This window comes from Chelonia mydas, chromosome 7, assembly GCF_015237465.2.
Source record: "Chelonia mydas isolate rCheMyd1 chromosome 7, rCheMyd1.pri.v2, whole genome shotgun sequence".
NCBI lineage: Eukaryota > Metazoa > Chordata > Testudines > Cheloniidae > Chelonia > Chelonia mydas.
In genome coordinates, this window is record NC_057853.1 from 41,621,961 (window position 1) to 41,645,971 (window position 24,011).

The 24,011-nt window shown below is 42.2% G+C and overlaps 1 long non-coding RNA gene across 2 annotated transcripts; it reads right to left on the minus strand.

Annotated features, from left to right (window-relative positions):
* Positions 1-449: 449 nt before the first annotated feature.
* On the minus strand, positions 450-22,760 carry LOC122466610. 2 transcript variants are annotated; one of them, XR_006292258.1, is made up of 3 exons: positions 22,690-22,760; positions 18,157-18,260; positions 450-1,131 (listed from the first exon to the last, which is right to left on the minus strand). It is a non-coding gene; the product is annotated as an uncharacterized LOC122466610 (long non-coding RNA). The 2 variants fall into 2 exon arrangements; XR_006292259.1 differs by lacking the exon at positions 450-1,131 and adding an exon at positions 9,702-10,504 and having other exon boundaries at positions 22,690-22,748.
* Between the last annotated feature and the right edge of the window lie 1,251 nt (positions 22,761-24,011).

The window sequence follows — 24,011 nt, forward strand, 5'->3', positions numbered from 1 at the left end:
ATGTGCTCACAGTTCCTACTATGGACTTCCAGCCGTGTCAGCTTCTGTGACTATTAATATTATGTGCAATTATGTACATTCTAAACTCAGCCTTTTTATCAGCTCAGTTCCTAAGCATCATCACACACAACCCCCCACTAGAACTGCTGCTAATTGGTGCTATTGTTGACATTGCTGACAGAGGTATTGAGGAGCCAGTGGGCAGGGAGTCTAAATTTTTCTCACTCCCAGAAGTGGATCAGTAGATCAGAGTTGTGGCATATTGGCATGGTGTGATGATGATGTAAAAAGTTACACTTCATTTGCTGGCTACCCTGTGTCTAGAGAAATTTGGTCTCCAGGGATGTTAATCTGGTACCTCTTACAATAAGTAAATTTGCTTTTGAACAAAGGTGGTAGCTTTACTTTCTCAATTCCTGATTCAGGAATCATTAGTGATTCATTTAATGTAGAACCTGGAAGGGGAGTAAGCTTATTAATAACGTGTTTCTCCTCCCTCATTGGACCTTTCTGCCTGCAGACAGAATCCATCTAGCTTCCAGGTTGAGCTGGTCAAAAATTTTCTTATGGAATGTTTTCCATCCAAAAACAACCGTTAATTGAAACAGAAACTTTCCAAGGAAACATGTTTCAACAAAATTTTATCGATCAACAATTGAATATTAAATTGATCCAGTAAAAGATATTACTTCACCCACTTTCTCTCTAATATCCTGGGACCAACATGGATAAAATAATACTGCATAAAAATTAATATGGGGTTTAACAAGATTGAAAAATCCATTTTGGTGGTTTTGGAATGAAATACTAGTTTTCATTTTAAACTTCATTTTTATAAAAAAAAAAGTCAAAATTGAAACAAAACACTTCTGTGGACAATTTTTTTTTTAAAAAACATTGTTCAATGGTAAATTTCAATTTTTGTTTCTATTCCAGTTTGGAAGAAAATAAATCTTGAAATTGTGGAATATTCTGCAAAACAGAAATTTCAGTTCTTGCGCAGCTCAATTTCCAGGATGCAAATACATTTTTTTCAGAGGTGTCTTGCAACTTTCTTGGTCTTTTGCACAATGGAAAATGTATTTTCCTTTTTGCTCAGTCAGATCCTTTCCCTTCTTTGCAGCCATATTCCTGAAAGAAAGGGAGAGTAAAGCAAATAATGGAGGATGGAGAGACTAAGTTTAAAAATCTTACTACTTAAGAGATATTCCAATTCTTCAAACTGGAAAACTTTTGTAGACTTGAAGTGAGAACTCCTACCTGTTTTAACTGCCAGTGATGAACTTAGGTGTGCCGCTTGCTGGAATACATGAAGCAATTTTGAATATATATGCTCTGCTTTATAGTATAAAATGTTTAATTTCTTTGACAGCTTCATATGAATTTTACATGCATTTCTGCACCAACAAAAAGCAATGTCAATCAAATGGAGTGATTATCCAACAAAATATTGCTTATTGACAGTGGTTCTTAAAGTTGCAGGATATGTTTTTATCTCTCCCCATAATAAGGGCTGAAAACATGCATTATAGTCTGAGTTGAGTCATTCCTACAGCTGTTTCTCCTTCTGAATGTAGATAATTGGTAAGAGTAGCAATCATAGCTCTTGTTAAAATGGAAAATACCAAATTGCTCTGAGAATCACCATGAAAAAAATTTGAGTTGGGCCTTTCTAAAAAACACATTCTCAGCCCTGGTCTACACTAGGAGTTGAGGTCGAATTTAGCAGCGTTAAATCGATTTAACCCTGTACCCATCCACACGATGAAGCCCTTTTTTTTGACTTAAAGGGCTCTTAAAATCTATTTCCTTACTCCACCCCCAACAAGGGGATTAGTGCTGAGATCGGCCTTGCCGGGTTAAATTTGGGGTACTATGGATGCAATTAGACGGTATTGGCCTCCAGGAGCTATCCCAGCGTGCTCCATTGTGACCGCTCTGGACAGCACTCTCAACTCAGATGCACTGGCCAGGTAGACAGGAAAAGGCCCGCGAACTTTTGAATTTCATTTCCTGTTTGACCAGCATGGCAAGCTGTAGGTGAGTGCAGAGCTCATCAGCAGAGATGACCATGATGGAGTCCCAGAATCGCAAAAGAGCTCCAGCATGGACCAAATGGGGGGTACGGGATCTGATCGCTGTATGGGGAGACGAATCCATGCTATCAGAACTCTATTCCAGTTTTCAAAATGCCAAAACATTTGCCAAAATCTCCCAGGGCATGAAGGACAGAGGCCATAACAGGGACCCAAAGCAGTGCCACGTGAAACTTAAGGAGCTGAGGCAAGCCTACCAGAAAACCAGAGAGGCGAACGGCCACTCCGGGTCAGAGCCCCAAACATGCCGCTTCTATGATGAGCTGCATGCCATTTTAGGGGGTTCAGCCACCACTACCCCAGCCGTGTTGTTTGACTCCTTCAATGGAGATGGAGGCAACACAGAAGCAGGTTTTGGGGATGAGGAAGATAGCTCACAGCAAGCAAGTGGAGAAACCAGTTTTCCCAACAGCCAGGAACTGTTTCTTACCCTGGACCTGGAGCCAGTACCCCCCGAACCCAACCAAGGCTGCCTCCTGAACCTGCCAGGGGGAGAATGGACCTCTGGTGAGTGTGCCTTTTTAAATAGTATACATGGTTTAAAAGCAAGCGTGTTTAATTATTTATTTGCCCTGGCATTCGTGGCCAGTACAGCTACTGGAAAAGTCTGTTAACATGTTTGGGGATGGAACAGAAATCCTCCAGGGACATCTCCATAAAGCTCTCCTGGATGTACTCCCAAAGCCTTTTCAAAAGGTTTCTGGGGAGGGCAGCCTTATTCCATCCACCGTGGTAGGACACTTTACCATGCCAGGCCAGTAGCACGTAGTCGGGAATCATTGCAGAACAAAGCATTGCAGGATATGTTTGCTGGCATTCAAACAACATCCGTTCTTTATCTCTGTTTGTTATCATCAGGAGAGTGATATCCTTCATGGTCACCTGGTTGAAATAGGGTGCTTTTCTTAAGGGGACATTCAGAGGTGGCCGTTCCTGCTGGGCTGTTTGCCTGTGGCTGAACAGAAATGTTCCCCGCTGTTAGTTACGGGGACGGGGGAGGGGCTAGCCACGTGGTGGGGGGAGGCAAAATGCAACCTTGGAACGAAAGCACATGTGCTGTGTATGTAATGTTAACAGCAAGGTTTGCTGTGAAACAGTGTACCCATTTTTCTATAAAATGGGTCTTTTTAAATACCACTGTCCCTTTTTTATTCTCCACCAGCTGCATGTGTTTCAAGGATCACAGGATCTTCTCCTTCCCAGAGGCTAGCGAAGATTAGAAGGTTAAAAATGCACTCGCGATGAAATGTTCTCTGAGCTCATGCTGTCCTCCCACACTGACAGAGCACAGATGAATGCGTGGAGGCAGACAATGTCAGAGTGCAGGAAAGCACAAAATGACCAGGAGGAGAGATGGCGGGCTGAAGAGAAGGCTGAAGTGGAAAGGTGGTGGCAGTGTGATGAGAGGAGGCAGAATTCAATGCTGAGGCTGCTGGAGGATCAAACTAATATGCTCCCGTGTATGGCTGAGCTGCAGGAAAGGCAGCAGGAGCACAGACCGCCACTACAGCCCCTGTGTAACCAACCGCCCTCCTCCCCAAGTTCCATAGCCTCCTCACCCAGACACCCAAGAACGCGGTGTGGGGGCCTCCGGCCACCCAGCCACTCCACCCCAGAGGATTGCCCAAGCAACAGAAGGCTGGCATTCAATAAGTTTTAAACTTTTAAAGTGCTGTGTGGCCTTGTCCTTCCCTCCTCCACCACCCCTCCCAGGCTAATTTGGCAGTTATCCCCCTATTTGTGTGATGAATTAATAAAGAATGCATGTATGTGAAGCTACAGTGACTTTATTGCCTCTGCAAGTGGTGATCAAAGGGAGGAGGGGAGGTTGGTTAGCATACAGGGAAGTAGAGTGAACGAAGGGGGGGTGGGGCTCGTCAAGGAGAAACAAACAGAACTTTCACACCGTAGCCTGGCCATTCCTGAAACTGGTTTTCAAAGTTTCTCTGATGCGCACCACGCCCTCCTGTGTTCTTCTAACCACCCTGGTGTCTGGCTGCACGTAATCAGTGGCCAAACGATTTGCCTCAACCTCCCACCCTGCCATAAACGTCTCCCCTTTACTCTCACAGATATTGTGGAGCACACAGCAAGCCGTAACAACAGTGGGGAATATTGGTTTCACTGAGGTCTAACCGAGTCAGTAAACTGTACCAGCGCGCTTTTAAACATCCAAATGCACATTCTACCACCATTCTGCACTTGCTCAGCTTATAGTTGAACAGCTCCTGACTACTGTCCAGGCTGCCTGTGTATGGCTTCATTAGCCATGGCATTAAGGGGTAGGCTGGGTCCCCAAGGATAACTATAGGCATTTCAACATCCCCAAGGGTTATTTTCTGGTCTGAGAATAAAGTCCCTTCCTGCAGCTTTTGAAACAGACCAGAGTTCCTGAAGACGCGAGCGTCATGTACCTTTCCCGGCCATCCCACGTTGATGTTGGTGAAACGTCCCTTGTGATCCACCAGAGCTTGCAGCACTATTAAAAAGTACCCCTTGCGGTTTATGTACTTGCCAGCTTGGTGCTCCGGTGCCAAAATAGGGATATGGGTTCCGTCTATGGCCCCACCACAGTTAGGGAATCCCATTGCAGCAAAGCCATCCACTATGACCTGCACATTTCCCAGGGTCACTACCCTTGATATCAGCAGCTCAGTGATTGCATTGGCTACTTGCATCACAGCAGCCCCCACAGTAGATTTGCCCACTCCAAATTGATTCCCGACTGACCGGTAGCTGGGTGGCGTTGCAAGCTTCCACAGGGCTATTGCCACTCGTTTGTCAACTGTGAGGGCTGCTCTCATCTTGGTATTCTTGCACCTCAGGGCAGGGGAAAGCAAGTCACAAAGTTCCATGAAAGTGCCCTTACGCATGCAAAAGTTTCGCAGCCACTGGGAATCGTCCCAGACCTGCAACACTATGTGGTCCCACCAGTCTGTGCTTGTTTCCTGGGCCCAGAAACTGCGTTCCACCTCATGAACCTGCCCCATTAGCACCATGATACCCACATTGCCAGGGCCCGTGTTTCAAGAGAAGTCTATGTCCATGTCCTCATCACTCTCGTCACCACGCTGAAGTCGCCTACTCGCCTGGTTTCGCTTTGCCAGGTTCTGGTGCTGCATATACTGATGGATAATGCGCATGGTGTTTAATGTGCTCCTAATTGCCAAAATGATCTGAGCGGGCTCCATGCTTGCCGTGGTATGGCGTCTGCACAGAAAAAAGGCGCGGAATGATTGTCTGCCATTGCTCTGACGGAGGGAGGGGCGATCGACGAAATGGCTTACAGGGTTGGCTAACAGGGAATTAACAAAGGGGGTGGCTTTACATTAAGGAGAAACAAAAACAACTGTCACACAGAATGGCCCCCTCAAGGATTGAACTCAAAACCCTTGGTTTAGCAGGCCAATACCGAAGCCAATGCTCAACCCACTGAGTTATCCCTTCCCCCCAGTATTTCAGGCAGGACTGAATCTCCATTAAAGTTTTCAAGGTGCCCCGACACACCGCACTGAAACGATTGTCGGCCATTGATTTCACGGAGGGAGGGAGGGGGGAGCAAATGAATACAAAACAAATCTGGTGTATTTCTTGTTTTGATTCACTCCATCTATCTTTTACATCTTTGGCTGGCAGCAGACAGTGCAGTAGGACTTCTAGCCATCCTCATCTCCTGCCTGCTCGCCATAAGACGGTACAATAGGACAGCCTGCAGGACTAAAGAGAATGACCTGGTCGAGTCACTCCTATTTTAGTCCCTGCGCCAACGTCTGCCCAGGCGCTCCTGACCGACCTTACCGAGGCGGCCAGGAGCACCTCGGACATGACGACGATGGCTATCAGGCCCATTGCACTGTCTGCCGCCACAAGTCAATGGGTTGCTGCTGTGTAGCAATGCAGTACCGCGTCTGCAAGCACCCAGGAGATGTACAGTGACAGTGAGCTGAGTGGGCTCCATGCTTGCCGTGGTATGGCGTCTGCACAGGTAACTCAGGAAAAAAGGCACGAAACGATTGTCTGCCGTTGCTTGCACAGAGGGAGGGAAGGCCTGACGGTATGTACGCAGAACCACCCGTGACAATGTTTTTGCCCCATTAGGCATTGGGATCTCAACCCAAAATTCCAATGGGTGGTGGAAACTGTGGGAACTGTGGGATAGCTACCCACAGTGGAACGCTCTGGAAGTTGACGCTAGCCTCGGTACTGTGGAAGCACTCCGCCAAGTTAATGCACTTAGAGCATTTTTTGTGGGGACACACACAATCGACTATGTAAAAACGATTTCTAAAAAAACGACTTCTATAAATTTGACCTAATTTCGTAGTGTAGACATACCCTCAGTAAGATAATCTGTTTGCTGCAAAGCTAGTATAACAGCTACTCCCATCCACTGTAGCAGAAGAACCAGACTTCAATAGCTCCAGAAATGAACCAGTAAGGACCAATGTTCCCTCTAATTTTTGACAGGCCGTGTGCACAAAAAATTTCTTTTGTGCCTTTTGTTGTGCTACTGTGCAAATTTTTGTGCGTGCGGTGTTTCGCCATGTGTGTGGGGTTTAGGATCTGTGTGCACACGCGCACAGCTTAGAGGGAACAGTGGCAAGGACTGCAACTGGACCTTTATCCATTAGGACATACAATAAGATTTGATCTATCCCAGAACACTGAATGTAGATGGAACTCCACTTTTTAGTTGCATCCGATGAAGTGAGCTGTAGCTCTCGAAAACTTATGCTCAAATAAATTGGTTAGTCTCTAAGGTGCCACAAGTACTCCTTTTCTTTTTGCGAATACAGACTAACACGGCTGCTACTCTGAAACCTGTCACTTTTACTTTGTTTTCCTCTGCTCAATTTATCCACATTGGGTAACTTTTGCAAAACTGATTTATAAGAAAGTTAATGTTTAAGGATGATTGTTGCTGGCATGAAAAATTAAACACTTATTTGATAACAATGATATAATTTGTATCATAAGGTTTTACAGGACAAAGAAGGTAGTCCAGATACAGAGTATGTGTTTGTTTTCTGTATTATTTTAAAAAGATAAAATTGACCAGTTTCATCCAGTTTTTAGTGGGTTAGCCTGAGCCCAGAAATTAGATGGAAGAAAAGCTTGTTGAGTTAATTTAAATAATACAGGAACACATGGTATAACCCTGTTCTTCAAAACAGTGCCAGACATTAATTAGTGGAGTTGACAGTTTATGGATATAGCCTGTTGGAATACCTGATTATTAATACATAAAGAAGGGGAGAAGAATATGATCAGTTCTAATTGCTACCCTTTGACTGTTTTAAAGATTGTGAGGAGAGATCCCTGTTTACAGGCACCTCCAAGATCTTAAGAAATTATGTAGTTTTTACCAAGACATGTATTACTATAGGTCTATGTCTACACTGCAATTAAAAACTTGTGGCTGGCCCATGCCAGCTGACTTGGGCTCGGGCTAAGGGTCTGTTTAATTGCAGTTAGTCTGGGCAATATAGAACCAGGGAGAACTTCAAGTCCAGCCTAAATAAAGAATGCTCTTTATATTATTTACAACAACTCTGTCTCCTTGTTATTGAGAGAGACTGGAATAGCCAGTTTGCCTTAGTATGTCATAGATTTGTGTACATCTAAACAAGTTCCTTTGGATGTTATCACCTTTTTTAAGATTGTAGTTATTCAGAAACTTGTAGTTTTCTTAAGTTTTTTCAAACTTCAGATGCTTACAATACCTAAATCGAACCTTTGTCCCAAACAAGCAGATTCCTAACTAAAGCTAGGTCCATAGAACATAAGCCATTTTAGTTAAATTAAATGATAGTCTTGATTGATTTGCCCACCTTAATAAGGTGGGTGAACAGTAGAGAAATACTCTTGTGTATTTTAAAACATAGAACATTCAAATAAGTTTTGCATGAATATTATTTGACCATCTCTATCATTCCAATTTTTTGGTTAGTTAATTACTTTATGGAACTTTGAATTTCTGGGCTACAACTGGAATTGGTAATGGAGCACCCAAAGTACCATGAGAAATCCTCTGTGGTGTTATAGGCTAACTGGAATAGAAAAACAGTAGAAACCTTACTCAAAAGCCTTACCATGTGAATTTCCAAGCCCAGATCTGCTTATTTGAATAGGTTCAAATAAGCATCAGAATCTTTTGAACTTTACTGGCTAATAGTAAAAAAATAAAGAAACCAAAAACCTAGTAATGTGAATATAACAGAGTCGGCACCCATCTCTTGTGCGTATCCCCTTTTGGCTGAAAAGTGCCTGCAGTGACTTAGTTTTGAAACGGAGTGGCACCTTCCTTTCACGAACACCCTCCTTCTGGTTGGGTGTGAGCCTGCTTTTCTTTGAGTTCTTACAATATGGTGGCACCTGCCTCTCGTGAGCACCCCCGTGGCCAATGGCGGTTCGGTGGGTCTTCAGTGACTCAGCCCTCTGGTTGAGTCACACCGTCCCCCCCCTCTAAGGTACACAGTCTCTAGTTCTTTCTCACGGCCCTGGTATGGGGCCGTAGCACCAAGGCTTCCTTCCTAGAGGCACTGCCTTCTTTAACCGCCCAACAAGGGCCCCTCTCGGTACCCTCAGTTAGTGTCCTTTCAGCAGCCTTTCCTGGGCTCAGTCTTCAACCAGACCAGCAGGGTCTATCACAGTACCCTCTGGTCTGGCTGGGTTATGGGCTCAGTCCCCTGGGCTTAGCCTGTCCTCATTTATCTGTCCATGGTCCTGCTAATCTTCCAGCCAGCCAGGTAACCAGTCTTCCCTCTGCTCAGTCCTGCCTGTAGTAAACTGTCTGCAGGCCTGTTGCTCTTCCAGCCAGCCCGGCACCCGGTCCACCCTCTTCAAGCACCAGGCAGTAACTGATTGCTCTGCCTCTGTTGCTTCATTTTATAGGGCTCTTCTGGCCACGACTGGCTGCCTGTAGGACTTCTGCTCTGTTCTTTTTCTGGGGCGGGGTGAGGCAGGGCTGCAAGGCCTCCAGCAGGGGACCTCCGGATCTAGTCCACCCAGTAACAGTGAAAAAAGGGCATGAATTGCTCTGCATTGTACTGGTGATACAGTAGAAGCTCAAAGATACAAACACCAGAGTTACGGATTGACCAGTCAACTGGACATCATGTGAAACCGGAGGTAACCAATCAGGCAGCAGCGGAGACCAAAAAAAAAAAAAGCAAATGCTGCACTGTGCCTATATTGCATGTTGAAGGTAGGCACATATGGGCTGCCTGTCCCATCCCCACCTCCACATGAGGGGCAGCCACTTACTTCTAGGACTGAAGACGCTGGGGCTGCCAGCCCAAGGCAGCTGGCAGAGCATGAGCAGCACTGGGGTCTGTGCTGTTTTCATTCCTCCCCCTCTCCTCCAGACAGGAGGGGATGCTGTTTTCACCCCTCCTCCCCCAGCTGGAAGGGAGACCAGGTTGCAGTCTGACCCAGGGAAAAAAGCTGCCTGCAAGGAAGCTGCCCACACTTAGGAGGGAATTCTGCTGCTGCTGGAACCTGGCTTGGAGTGTCAACGGCTGGAACTGGAGCCTGAACTGCACTTTGTTCAGAGTTATGAACATTTCAGAGTTATAGACAACTTCCATTCCCAATATGTCCGTAACTGAGGTTCTACTGTACAAATAAATACCCATTTTGCTTGGAATTTCTTTTTTCTTAAGGTGTAGGATTTACTTCATTTTTCATCTGAGATCAGAAGCAAGAGCTCATGACACATATCCCATAATTAAAGAACTCACAATTAGAAATTTTCCTGAGAAATTTTGGTTATGATGCACAGAACAATTGTACAACTTGCAATTCTTATTTTAAAGGCATTTCATTGTATAGGCTTGTGTTTGCAAAGCAAAACCTTTGTGGTTGAATATCACCCTTCCAGGTCAGGTAAGGATTAACTCAAAAATGCAATAGTGAAGCTACTCTGAGATACCATTGCTACTGTCTGTCCTTTGCACTATGTACCATAGAAAGTGGTTCTCACACAAATACAAGCTGAGGGAGTTTGAATACAGACATGTTACAACCCACCTGTGTTGTGTACATTCATTACAAGCAGCAAGGAAGCCCATACTGTGCCCCCTTGCAGTGTAAAATTTCAGAAAAGATAGAATCCTTCATATTTCAGTATGCTCCCTTGTCCTTGTTATCTTTGATGCTGGTTTTATCATCTTGCACACAGTCAGCTTCTGCACCTCACAGACTCAGCCTTTTAAAGAGTCTGACTTCAGCCTAAGCCAGTATTTCCTTTCTGTAGCCTCTTGTCTGCTTCATTTCATGATTTTTCTGTGTTTTTGCATGCTTTTATTTAACAGATGTGACTGCTCGCTGCAGATTTTAACCTAGGTTCCTGGGATCAGTGCAAATATAGGCCTTCACAAGCATATAATCCATTACACATTCAGTCTCTGAAAAAAGGAGGAAAATGTGAAATGAAATTACTGAATAATATGCTAGACAGCTTCTGCTTCTTCAGTATCTTTTACATTTCAATAGCATGTAGAGCACCAAAACATGATCAAGACCCATTATGCTAGGCACTGTACAGACCCAGGAAAAGCCCTGTCCTGGAGACCTTCAACGCCTAATGCCCTTTGGTGTTTTTGAAAATCTCATCCAAAGTGTGTATATTTTGGTATAGTCAGCAACACATGGTGCTATCATGCATTTAAGTAGTACATAGTAAATATTAAATGATTTGTGGTCACCATGGTCTTGAACTGGATGCTGACTGGTAACAAATGCCAATGGCTTGAGCTAATCAATCCAGCATACAAGAGGCCTTAAACGTTTGTTCATCCTTGAAGAAAATTAAGTAATAGCGGATCTGATCAGTTGAGATGAGAACCGATTATTTATTCATTGCGTTCCATCTATTGGCTAATTTAGCCATTTTTTCCTGTTTGTGAATTGTCTAATAATTTATTAACTTAATTGAAATTGTTTGTTGAACGGCTTTTATGAACATTTATTCAGTTTTGACTGTTCAGGAACTGCCCTTAATAAGTACTTATGGTATTAGATATCCAGAACTATTTGAGCTATTGGTCATCAAGTTACATGGTTTCTGCTCCCTGATTTTCATGGGTTTTAAACTTCAATATTTCTGCTTGAAACAAGTTTAAGATCAAGAGGAAGTGAATTTCATTTTGTGGTTTAACCAATATATAATTTTTTTGCTAACTTCTGGGCAGGCAAAATTTTGCTTTTACAAGCTTTCATGAAAGGTTATTAAAACAGGTGTATGTTCAGCACAAGGCAAAAATCTATTTAGAATTTGCCAAGTGTTTGTGCAAAATTCTTCCCACTATTTCTCCAACTGGAGGGCAGTTCTTGGGAGATGTGTGAAAATGTATGTGCATTTTTCTAAAATGGAGTCTAAACAGAGAGCTCTTAACTCTAATGAGGTGAAAGACAAAATAAATAACTGCTGTTTGTTGTAAGGGGAAAATGAGCTGAGTATACATATTATTAACATACAATGGAGAATGTAAGTGATAAAAAGAGCTTTTGTCTCAGAGCAAAAACTGGAGAAATGAAAATGTTACCAATTAATTTACTTAAACTTTAGGTTCTCTGTGAAATGTGAAGTCTCAAGGGGTCATTTTTCAAAGCTGCTGTTAAATATTTCATTAAAAGTAATTTAAACTAAGGGAGAATAAGTAACATTTGCAAGTGCACATCATATCTTCTCAGCTCTACACTGTCTTGACCTGCATGGCTACCTTTGGCTGCTACTCATCAAATATTGAACAACTCTTAGTGTAATTGCATTCACTGCACATCCCCATAAAAGATAATCAAGGCTGTGCTTGCCATGCAGGCCAAGAAACAAGAGCAGTTTAACCCCTCTCCCCCCTCCCAAAACTGTTCCCAGCATATTACATCTTGAATTGGGATTAATGAAGTTAACTGTCACTTTGTCTCTGAGATTGTGTCAGCCACTCTGCACAGAAGACCATAGGGAGATAGAGCATTCAGAACCTACTCAGGAGTCCTTTAGTGCTGCTGCCCTTGAGGGTTATCAAAAATTAAATAAATTAGAGTATTAAAAATAAAGATGTGCAATGTTCTTAACTGGGGTGTCCAATGATCTTTAAAAAATTAATCGCAATTAATTACAGTTTTAATCACACTTTTAAACAATAATAGAATACCATTTATTTAAATATTTTTGGATGTTTTCTACATTTTCAAATGTATTGATTTCAATTACAACACAGAATATAAAGTGTACAGTGCTCACTTTATAGTTTTGATTACAAATATTTGCACTGTAGAAAAGATAATAGTATGAGGTGAATTGAAAAATACAAGTACCGTAGTGCAATCTGTTTATCATGAAAGTGCAATTTACAAATGTAGAGCCTACAGTCCTACTTCTTGTTCAGCCAATTGCTAAGATAAACAAGTTTGTTTACATTTATGGGAGAAAATGCTGCCTGCTTCTTATTTATGCTATCACCTGAAAGTGAGAACAGGAGTTCAAATGGCATTTTTGTAGCCGGCCTTGCAAGGTATTTACATGCCAGATATGCTAAACATTTACATGTCCCTTCATGTTCAACCACCATTCCAGAAGACATGTTTCTATGCTGATGATGGGTTCTGCTCGATAGTGATCCGAAGCAACATGGACTGACCCATGTTAACTTTCATCATCTGAGTCAGATGCCACCAACAGAAGGTTGATTTTCTTTTTTGGTGGTTCTTTTAAGACTTCTGACAGCTTGTTCCACATCTCGTCCTTCTCAGATTTTGGAAGGCACTACTGATTCTTAAACCTTGGGTTGAGTGCTGTAGATATCTTTAGAAATCTTGCTTTGGTACCTTCTTCTCATTTTGTCAAATGTGCAGCAAAAGTGTTCTTAAATTGAACAGCAAGTGTTGGGTCATCATCCGAGACTGCCATAACACGAAATATATGGCAGAATGCTGGTAAAATCGAGGAGTTCAGTCACAAATTTAATTAACGCGTTATTTTTTTAACAAGCATCATCAGCATGGAAACATGTCCTCTGGAATAGTGGCCAAAGCATGAAGGGGCATACAAATGTTTAGCGTATCTGGCATGTAAATAAGAAGGAGGTGGCATTATCTCCCGTAAATGTAAACAAACTTGTTTATCTTAGCGATTGGCTAAACAAGAAGTAGGACTGAGTGGACTTCTTGGTTCCAAAGTTTTACACTGTTTTGTTTTTGAGTGCAGTTATGTAACAAAAAAAAAATCTACATTTGTAAGTTGCACTCTCATGATAAAGAGATCACACTACAGTACTTGTATGAGGCTAATTGAAAAATACTGTTTCTTTTGTTTATATTTTTTACAGTGCAAATATTTGTAATAAAAATAATAGTATGAAGTGAACATAGTATACGTTGTATTCTGTGTTGTAATTGAAATCAATATATTTGAAAATGTAGAAAAACATCCAAAAATATTTATAATTTTCAGTTGGTATTCTATTATTGTTTAACACTGAGATTAAAACTGCAATTAATCACAATACATTTTTAAAATTGGGTTAATTTGTTTTGAGTTAATCACTTGAGTTAACTGCAATTAACTGACAGCCCTATTTTTAACACATCTGAAGGCTTGGTAGTCTCTGTTCAAGAGATGCCCAAGAAAGTGAGAAGCAATGGATGATAAAGATCAGGAAATTGGATGCATTGTGAGGGGAACGTGTACATTATCTGTGTGTTCTGCCTGTGCATAGGCCAGTATTGTTCCTATCCTGTCTTTCCTGAGCACTAAATTCACTCAACATTGAAAGTCAGTTTCTGACCAGCTACTTATACATACTTAAACTGCCTTATATCAACCTAACTTTGAGTGTAGACCAGCCCTCAGCCTGTGTCTACACTACAGCCTTCCTCACAGGAGCTGTGAAATTGACAAGAAAGCTGGGCAACTGGAGCCCAGCTGCCACTCGCTCATATCTTCAGAAATCTCCCGGCTGCACCCAGCTCCCGGTGGCTTCAGACCCCACTTGGAGCCAGGGCGAGACGCCCCAGCGGCTTCGAATCCTGCTCCCATCCGAGAGCCAGGGTGAGAAGCCCCAGTGCTGCCCTTCCACACCCCACCCACCCTCGCTGGGCAACTATGTCAATTTCATGGCTTAGTGAGCTGTGACAAGGCTGCCTGGCTCCCCATGGTGGGGACAAGAAGCCAGGACAGCTGGACCCTGCTCCCAGGGGACAAGAAGCCCGGGGCGGCTTCCCGTGTCTCCCGGTGGGGAATAGGGAGGGGAGAAGACCCGGGTTGCTTCTCCTGCTGCCAGTGTGGAGCAGGTGGCAGGGGACAGTCCTCAAGGAGCCTGTGGGGCAGCTGGGATCCCAGAAGTGAGTTCCCAGTGGAGCTGAGAGACTGAGGTCTCAGCTCCCTGCACTGCCCTTCTCAGGTCGTTCCTGGTGAGGATGCACTCCTGGTGAGGATGTGCTCCACCAACCCCAAGGAGGGCGGTGTGGACATGGACCACCATAGTAATAACTGCGGCGGCTGTAAGTGGACCAAATATAGGTCGACTTGCATTTCTAGTGTAGACATAGCCTGAGACTTTCAAAGTCACCTTAAGGATTGAAGCACAGATCTCCTATTAATTTAAATGGAAATTGTACATCTGGATCTCAATTGTGGGTCATGAAAGGCTGCTTTAACTTTTTGCAAAGGCAACGTGCTACATCGATTATAAGCTCTTTGGGGCAGAGATTATACTGTTGTCTCTTTGTATAGCACCTAGCACAATGAGGTCCTAGTCTATAATAACTTAGACTCTTATGCACTACTGAACTACAAATAGTAATAGCTGTACATTTATCTCAGTGCATAAGAGAAGACTTACTGCCATGATTACAAACTAAGCTGTTATTACACAAGATCAGCACTAGAATGCTGAAAATAATTCACTGGTTAGTTGAAGGTATTTGGCCAAATTAATTCCAGGTTTAACTCACTGAAGTCTTGGTAGATAATGAGTTAGCTTTTTACTTTTTTGTTAATTAAAATGAAGAATCAGCACTCTTGCAACTCTGAATAGTTTATACATTTAGCAAAATCACACAAACTAATGTTTGAAGATACCCAGATGTTACAAAGCTATGGGAAAAGACATTTTTAAGTAGTTATATTCTTTGGAATTTGGAAATTAAAGATTTTAAACCTCTATAATTCCCTTTTGTTAGTAGATATAGTTTTTTAAAATAGGTTGTTTGCATGGCAGGGTGGTGCCTTGTAAACTTCAAGACAAAATGACACTATTTACGCTGGAAAACTACCTCACAGTATTTATGTGGATTTTATGAAGAATTGGATGTTCTGCTTTCAACTGAAACCATGTCGCAGTCTTTAACTATGGGGCAACTATCACTGCCCTATAATGTGTGGAGTTAGCAATGTATCAGTTACTTAGGGGGTGCATTGGTTCAATTTACTGAATATAAGTTTTTATTCTTAGAAATAGGCAGATTTTTACTCCCAAAAACCATGTTTTTAAAAATCCTTTTATTTGGTGTGTATATATAAATGACCCTGCTTTGCAGCCCAATAGTTCCAGAGATCTCCCAGCAAGTGTGGGGAAACTTTAAGGACTGCTGGCCCACTCTGGAAACAATTTTCAGCACTGCCAAAGTGTTTCAGGTATATATGGAGTATATTACGCAAGTATTAATGCTTCAATTTTTGCTTCACTGGCTTATGATTAGGTTTTATATTTTAGCCTAAATCTGGGAACACTGCAAAGAATTACCATGTGACTAGAACTCAGCAGGTTTTGGACTAGATATGTAAAAGGTGAAAGTAATGATGATCTCCAGCTGTACACAGGCTGAACGAGGTATATGTACACTGTAGTCATGGGGTGAGATTGCACTAGTATAGAAATGCTGTAGCTAGCTTTAATCTAGCTAGCTCAGGTTCTGGATCAGTGAAGTGTACAAGCTACCCAAAACCCTGGGTAATTACTTGCGGGTCTAGCCCATGGCGAAGCACATGGTGAGCTGCTTCACTGTTTGGGTGCCCAAGCTAGCTCAGGTATGTCTACTCAAGCTGCAGTCATGCACCATAATTGCACTATAGACATGCCGTAATATGGTTTTTTCCTGAAGGTGCCAAAGGATACTTGCAAGCATTCTTGTAGGGGGCAACCGATCAGACCAGTCCAGCATGCTAGTAGATTACAAACAATTCCTGTAGCAGAAATTGGAGACAAATGAAAACAAGCCATCATAAATGGCTATTTCTCCCTTAGCCCCTCACCTTTCCAGGAATTGATTTTTAATTTTTTTTATTGCATCTGTGAAATTGCTGCCTAACAGTGATGTCTCAGTGATGAAATATTGCCACTTATCACTTTATGCACTTTTCAAAGTATATAGCAAATACTCAGTGTTCAGAAATTGATTAAACAAAACTACCATTTCATTTTTAATATTTTCATGATTTAATCATTGTTACTCCTTCTGTATTACAGCCTCATCCAATACTGAATCTGAAATCTGTTTCCCGAGTGACCTTCTCCCCACCCCTCCTGTGTAGAATTGCTCATGATTTCTGGGCTGCTGGCACAAATTTTATTACAGAAAAACTAAGATCAATGAAGTATTAATTTTCTGTTTTAAAATGTACAATACAAAAGATTTGCTGACTTGCAAAAAAGGTAAGAATAGCAAGACGTTTCCATTAGCAGTCTTGAAACTAGTGGCTTCTGAGGTGGGGAGGATGGAGCACGGCACTGCTACTTATACACCACAGTCTGTAATAAGCAGTAATGGAGAATGGAAATGCACAGGCATCTTCAGAGCCATTTGTAGCCAAATGTGAAGCCTATCCACTCCCTATATCATTTGCAGGTGGTTTCTGTATTCACAGATATATGTTTATGGTGTGTCACTGAAGTGAACATATTTGCTTTTATCAAGTCACTAATGACTAGAGCAACATTGATTTTTAGTTTTCTGATGTTATTTTAGTGTCAGGGTAGCCCTTACAGTATTTTGGTCTTGCCATGACTTTTCCCACATCTCTATACCAGACCCTCTTTGGGGAGTTTGCAGGTACTTGAACTCTTTTTGAAGTGTAAACTGATTTGATGGTCATATCCAGTAAAAGGTTTTAAGCTTGTTTGTAGCCTTTCAAATATTTTTTTATAGTCAGTTGGCACACTTCAGTGTACAAGCCAAGAAAGCATCTAAACATTTCTGATGTTAAGAGATATTTGGTCAGGAAGCATATACAGTATTATCTTTTCAATAAGTACCAGTACTTCTATCAGCTGTCTTCACCTAGGTTCAGAAATAATGAATAAGACTTTTTGTAAGTTTCCTGAGATCACTGACTGCTGCTACATCTTTCTTGGAGAGAGTGTCTACGTATTCAGGCAGATGAATGCAGTAAAGCCAATGTAGCAGTATTCTAGTTAGAGATGAAAACATTCTATATCCTCTTTAAAATCTAGGATTGCTCCTGGCCTTCACTGACTTTCAATTAATTTTGATAAATCTTTTCCTGATATTATTTTTTGTCCTTAAAAGTTCTAACTTTTGCTCTGGAGATTTAATCTGCCTCCTGTTTTTTTGTTATTTTTAACATCTTCAAGATTACAGGGACTCCAGATATAGTAATTTGTACACCACTGTCTTATTTTTCAGCAGTTTTTGTACTTGATTGAAAAAGGATTTAAATAGGCATAATTCATAGGGACTATAGGACCAGACTGGAATTATTCAAAGTCACAATGATCTGCAACCTGTTTAATAAGTTATAATGCTTTTTTTAAAAGCACAAGAGAAAAATCTAAACAGCGTGAGATCTTTAGTAGATGTTACTACATGGTATGCTAAAAAAGGCATTCCATAAGGTAGGCTGGGGTTGTTTTTGTTTTTGTTTGTTTATCATTAGGATCACAGGAAATTGCTTTAATGCAAACAGTAGTTAATATGAATGAAATAGTTATATCAAATAATACAGTTAAGACTGGATGAAGAGTCTTTAAATGTGCAGATCTTTGTTTCTCTTCAGGTAAACAGCTAAAAGCTCATATCTGTTTTTATCCAAACTTACCAGAACATCCCTCTTGGTGTATAAATTGCACCGACAGTTTGACAAGAACAGCCTTTCCAAGTGTCTTCTTACTTTGGTTTCCAACTTGTGTCTTTAACCATGATCTGCATAAAGGCACATGCATAAATACCATGGTATGAAATAAATCACTATACTTTCTTTGGGGCGGGGGAAATGTTCAGTTGACTTGTGATGAAATTCTGAATCATGATAATTTGATTTATGTTGTGTGCATGCTCTCAGTCTCAAGGCACATGTACAGTTTAAAAACGGTTACAAAAGGCTATACTCTGATAAAAGATCAGTCTTCAGAGTTCCTTCTTTCTTTCCATTCAGGAAACCTGGGTAATCCAAAAAGACTCTACAAAATGCCCTGAAATTCAGCATATTGTAGCTTTTGTCAGTCCAAGTGGGGAAGCAAGTACCAAAGTCAGGGAGCCTCCAAAACTACCCTGGGCTTAATTAGGGAAGCAAGTACCAAAGTCAGGGAGCCTCCAAAACTACCCTGGGCTTAATTAGGGAAGGTCTACACTACAGGGGAAAGTCAATCTAAGCTACGCAATATGAGTTACATTAGTAGTGTAACTCAAGTCAACGTAGTTTAGATCTGCTTACTTGCAGGGTCCCCACTACGCTGCAGTCGATTTTAGCGGGACTTCACTAAACCTGCTAAATCGACCCCTGGTGGATCAGTCACTACAGCGTCAATCCATTGGTAAGTGGAAACAAGCCCTTAGTTGATAACGGCTATTGTGATGGTAGGTTGGGAAAGGAGATCTCCAAGCTACTCATGGTTTAAGCCAGCAAAATACCGCTCACAGGCCACATCCTGCTCGCTGGACCCTCCTGCCCGGCCCCTGAGCTCCTGGCCTGGGAGGCTCGCCCCTGGCCCCTCCCTGCTGTTCCCCTTCCCCGGCAGCCTCAGCTCACTGCGCCGCTGGCTCAGTACTCTGGGTGGCAGGGCTGCGAGCTCCTGGGGCAGCAGGGCTGCAGAGCCTGGCCTGATCCGGTGCTCTGTGCTGCATGGTGGTGTGGTGCCGCCAGCCACCAGTGCGCCAAAAAGCGTGGTAAGGGGGCAGGGAGCGGGTTTGGATAGAGGGCAGGGGAGTTTGGTGGGGTGTGGATAGGGGTTGGGGCGGTCAGAGGGCAGGGAACGGGGATTGAATGGGGGCAGGGATCCCGTGGGGGGCAGTCAGGAAGGAGGTGGAGTTGGATGGGGTGGTGGGGGGCAGTCAGGGGCAGGGGTTCTGGGAGCAGTCAGGAGACAGGGAGAAGGGGTGGTTGGATGGGGCAGGGATCCCCAGGGGAGGCCGTTAGGAACCGGGGGGTTGGATGGGGCAGGAGTCCAAGGGGGGGCCGTCAGGGGGTGAGAAGTGTGCGAGGGTGGATAGGGGGTAGGGGCTGGGCCACGCCTGGCTGTTTGGGGAGGCACAGCATCCCCTAACCAGCGCTCCATAAAGTTTCCGAAACCTGATGCAGCCCTCGGGCCAAAAAGTTTCCCTGCCCCTGATTTAAGCCATAGAGGACTTGGATAGATACATGATTCCAGCCTCTGGGAGTATTCAGAATGTCTTAGATAGATAGAGACCATCCCCACTCCAAAATAATTATAATCCAATGTAATATTCCTCAGCTGCCATACATTCTGACTGGTCCTCAGCATGAACCGGTGCCCTATGTGGCTGGAGATAGGAAATTGCCAACTGCAGGGATCGCCACAAGGAATGTAAGGCCAATGTGGGAAGCTAGCTAATTTATGCAGAGAAATGGACAAGCTACGCATTACAATAATGGGACTGAGACATGCTGGAGAGAGCAACATGACTTTGTCATAAGTCTACCAAGCAGTAAAGAATACAGAGTTATTTGTGCAGGTGGATGTCAAAGTAGGAAAGGAAAGTCAAGTCAATTATAGTAGTGATAATAGTGATAAAAGCACATCCAAAAGATATGATTATTCAAGAATATCCCCAACAACTGCAGATTCTGATGAGCATGTTGAAAAAAAATATACGAAAACATTGAAGAAATGGTGGAAATCAGTGATGGAAGGAGAGTGTGATAATTCTTATGGAAGACTGGAATGCAAATGTAGGAAGGGAAAGAATATCTGTGGCAGTTGGCCTACTTGTCCTTAGTGAAAGAAATGACAGAGGAAAAATATTCATAGAATTTTGCAAGAAACATGATCTCGTTATCTGCTATGTTTATTTTGAATTAAAGAAAGAGCAAGGCATACATGGAAATCACCAAGAGGGGTGTATAAAAACCAAAATGATTTTATCGCGATCAACCATGGTTATAGAAATGGTGTTAGGAAGGTTATGTTTATGCTAAGATTGTGGATCAAATCATAGATTGGTATTGATGAGACTGAATATCAAACTGGAAAAGTTACCGAAAGTCACAATGGAAACTTGAAGCTCTGAGGAATCATGAAATACAAAGTCACTACCAAGAAGAAGTGCTTTGTTTTCATGAATGATTCAAAAATCTAATGATTTGGGAATGTCTGAAAGATGCTGTAAAAGAATCTGTAGATAAACAGCAGGGAAGAAGTTAATAGCCAAGAAAAATCCAGGGATAAGAGGTGAAATCATTGCTCTGATGGACAAAAGAAGGAAAGTAAAAGCACAATGATTAACATTGTATTTAGTCTTGGTATTTCTTTTTCTATTGTCAAAGAATAAATGCAGATTAGCAAAGTCTGAATGGCTGAATTAGAAATGAAAAGAAATTGAACAATTTTGTTTTTAAAGACCAAAGAGGTTCAGAATATTAAGTTTTAAGAAACATCCAAACACCTAGATTCCAAACAGAAACTTTTGGGGTTCAACAATCACTAAATCAAATCTGTTTTTCACCAGCAATTTAAGACTCTATGCTCATTTACCAGAAAGTAACTAAGATCAAGTCAGTCCTACAATCAACCACCGTGCAAAGGGAAGATATAATAGTTGTGCTAATATTGGCTCTGATCCTGCAATCAAACTGTGTGTGGACTTTCCCTTATTTTTAAGTAAGTTTTGTGCTTTTGGAAGGCGCCAGTTTATCACAGGAGACTAACATCTTATTTTTCAACAGAACAGGTGCAATACATTGCAGTGGCAATGCAAGCTTCCCATACACCAGCTCAAGAAAGTGTTGCAACTCTGTGTTATGATGCTGTGGGTCTTGAATCTGGGTCCTCAGGATTCCCAGTTGACTGTTGCCTCCCTGCTCCCACCCAGCAGCTTGCCACTAACTGACAGAGAGAGAGACCATAAAACCTGAAGCTGCAGGGAGGCTTCTGCTGGGCTCTGATTGGTCGGGGTTTCCTATTCAAACCCAAAGAGGCACAGGAAGTTGTCTACACAACTGGGTTCTACCTGGCTGCTACATTGGACCCTGCTTTCCTGCCTTGTTCCTTATCCTTGTACCTGGTCTCCGACTCCAACCCTTGGCTCAGCTCCTGAATCTGACTCTGACCCTTGGCTTCACTCCTGACTCGACTCCAACTCCAACCACTAGACCTAACTACCTACACCTCAACCCTGACACACTGTTTTAGAGGGATAGGGCTTGGAAAGCAATTTTGTTTTTCTGTCAATTCTAGCCTTGGCTTCTTCTGAGATTGCTAGCAAAGCAGCTATTTGTGATGGTGATTTTGGTGACAGTCTTGTTCAGCTCCATTCCTAATAAAAATATATGTTGGCTAGTAACTGTTAGATTATATAAAAACAAAGCTGAAGACAAAGCATTTTATACCATATTCTAAATAAATACATTGCTGGGAATGTCACCAAACAAAGCACTGTAGTAAAATTATGTTTAAAGACAGAGCACCGAAATATTATACCACAGTCACACGTTATATAGTGAGCAGAAATGACATTTTAACAGTATTTTGGTATATGAGAATGAGCCAGAAAGGGCTCATGGAAACCCCTTGTTAAAATTTTGCCACCTAATTAGAGGAGAAAGTTTTTAGGTAAAGCACTCCTGTCAAGGTTCCTCCCCCACTCTTAACGCTAGGGTAGAGATGTGGGGACCTGCATGAAAACCTCCTAAGCTTATCTTTACCAGCTTAGGTCAAAAAGTTCCCTAAGGTACAAAATATTCCACCCTTTGTCCTTGGATTGGCCGCTACCACCACCAAACAAATACTGGTTACTGGGGAAGAGCTGTTTGGAAACATCTTTCCCCCCAAATACTTCCCAAAACCTTGCACCCCACTTCCTGGACAAGGTTTGGTAAAAAGCCTCACCAATTTGCCTAGGTGACTACAGACCCAGACCCTTGGGTCTTAAGAACAATCCTTCACTTTTCTTACAAGAAGACTTTTAATAGAAATAGGAGTAAATAGAAGTAAAGAAATCCGATAGTAGATACCTTACAGGGTAATTAGATTCAAAACATAGAGAATCCCTCTAGGCAAAAACTTAAGTTACAAAAAAGATACACAGACAGAAATAGTTATTCTATTCAGCACAATTCTTTTCTCAGCCATTTAAAGAAATCATAATCTAACACGTACCTAGCTAGATTACTTACTAAAAGTTCTAAGACTCCATTCCTGGTCTATCCCCGGCAAAGACAGCATATAGACAGACCCCCCCAGACCCTTTGTTTCTCTCCCTCCTCCCAGCTTTTGAAAGTATCTTGTCTCCTCATTGGTCATTTTGGTCAGGTGCCAGCGAGGTTACCTTTAGCTTCTTAACCCTTTACAGGTGAGAGGAGTTTTCCTCTGGCCAGCAGGGATTTTAAGGGGGTTTACCCTTCCCTTTATATTTATGACAACTCCCTTTGATCATCACCCACTGCGAATACTGGAAAATCATCCATGCCAGAAATCTCTTGGGCTCAGAAAACGGCAAAAGCAATTTTTTTGCCTTTGCAATGGGCTAGGATGTACCAAAACACAGATATTTTTAAAAGTGTCCTTGAGAAGCATACCTCTGGAAATTGCCCCTCTCCACAAAGGCTTCACCCCACAATCCTTCACTGCAAATTATACATGCTAGAGAGATTGCTGTGTTATCATTCAATATTTTTCTAGGAGCATTGTATGAACATCTCCAGAAAAGCGTACGTAATACAAATTTGTTTGCCAAGAGATGCTGCCTCTTTCTTTGGTCATGTTCAGGAGAAAACAAGCTAATGAATTCCCCAAACCTTTCTTCCTCTCCACCCTCTGCAAGCACACACTGCCATGTCAGGTGAGATTTATCAGAGGTTAATGGAAATCTATAGTGGGAGTCCCTTGTTAAAATGTTGGGAGCATATAATTGATGTGAAGCTTCACCAGTAAAGCAGAATCAAATATGACATCCTAATTCTTAACCAGAGAACTCAAGTTAATTATTCAGTCTTGCAAATGTAGCATGGAAGAGGAACAGCTTCTTCATAAGCTGCTAAAGACCCATTAACAGAGCTCCTGTTTTATCCAAATTCAGCTGAAGGAAATTTTGCTGCAATTCAATCATTCTTTTAGTTTATTACATTTCAAGTACTGTGACAGCATTTGCAATGCTAGGCTTTGAAGAGATGTTGAACTGGATGTCATCAACCTAGAAATGACAAACCACATCATGTTGATTAACAGAATTACCGAGAGGAAGAATAGAGATGTGATGCAGCAATAGACATGACTGAGAACCTTGAGGGATCCTACAAAGAACTTCTGCAAAAGGGAGAGGAAATTTTCTTTTGATGAAAACAGACATCTGTTTGGTAAAATAAGACTTAAACCTGTCATAGCAGTGCCAGTGGAGCCTACATAACATTGTAAATGATTCATTAAAATAATATACTCTACAATCAACATTGTTAACTGAAGCTCTCAAATAACCAACATTAAAACACAGTCAGATTGA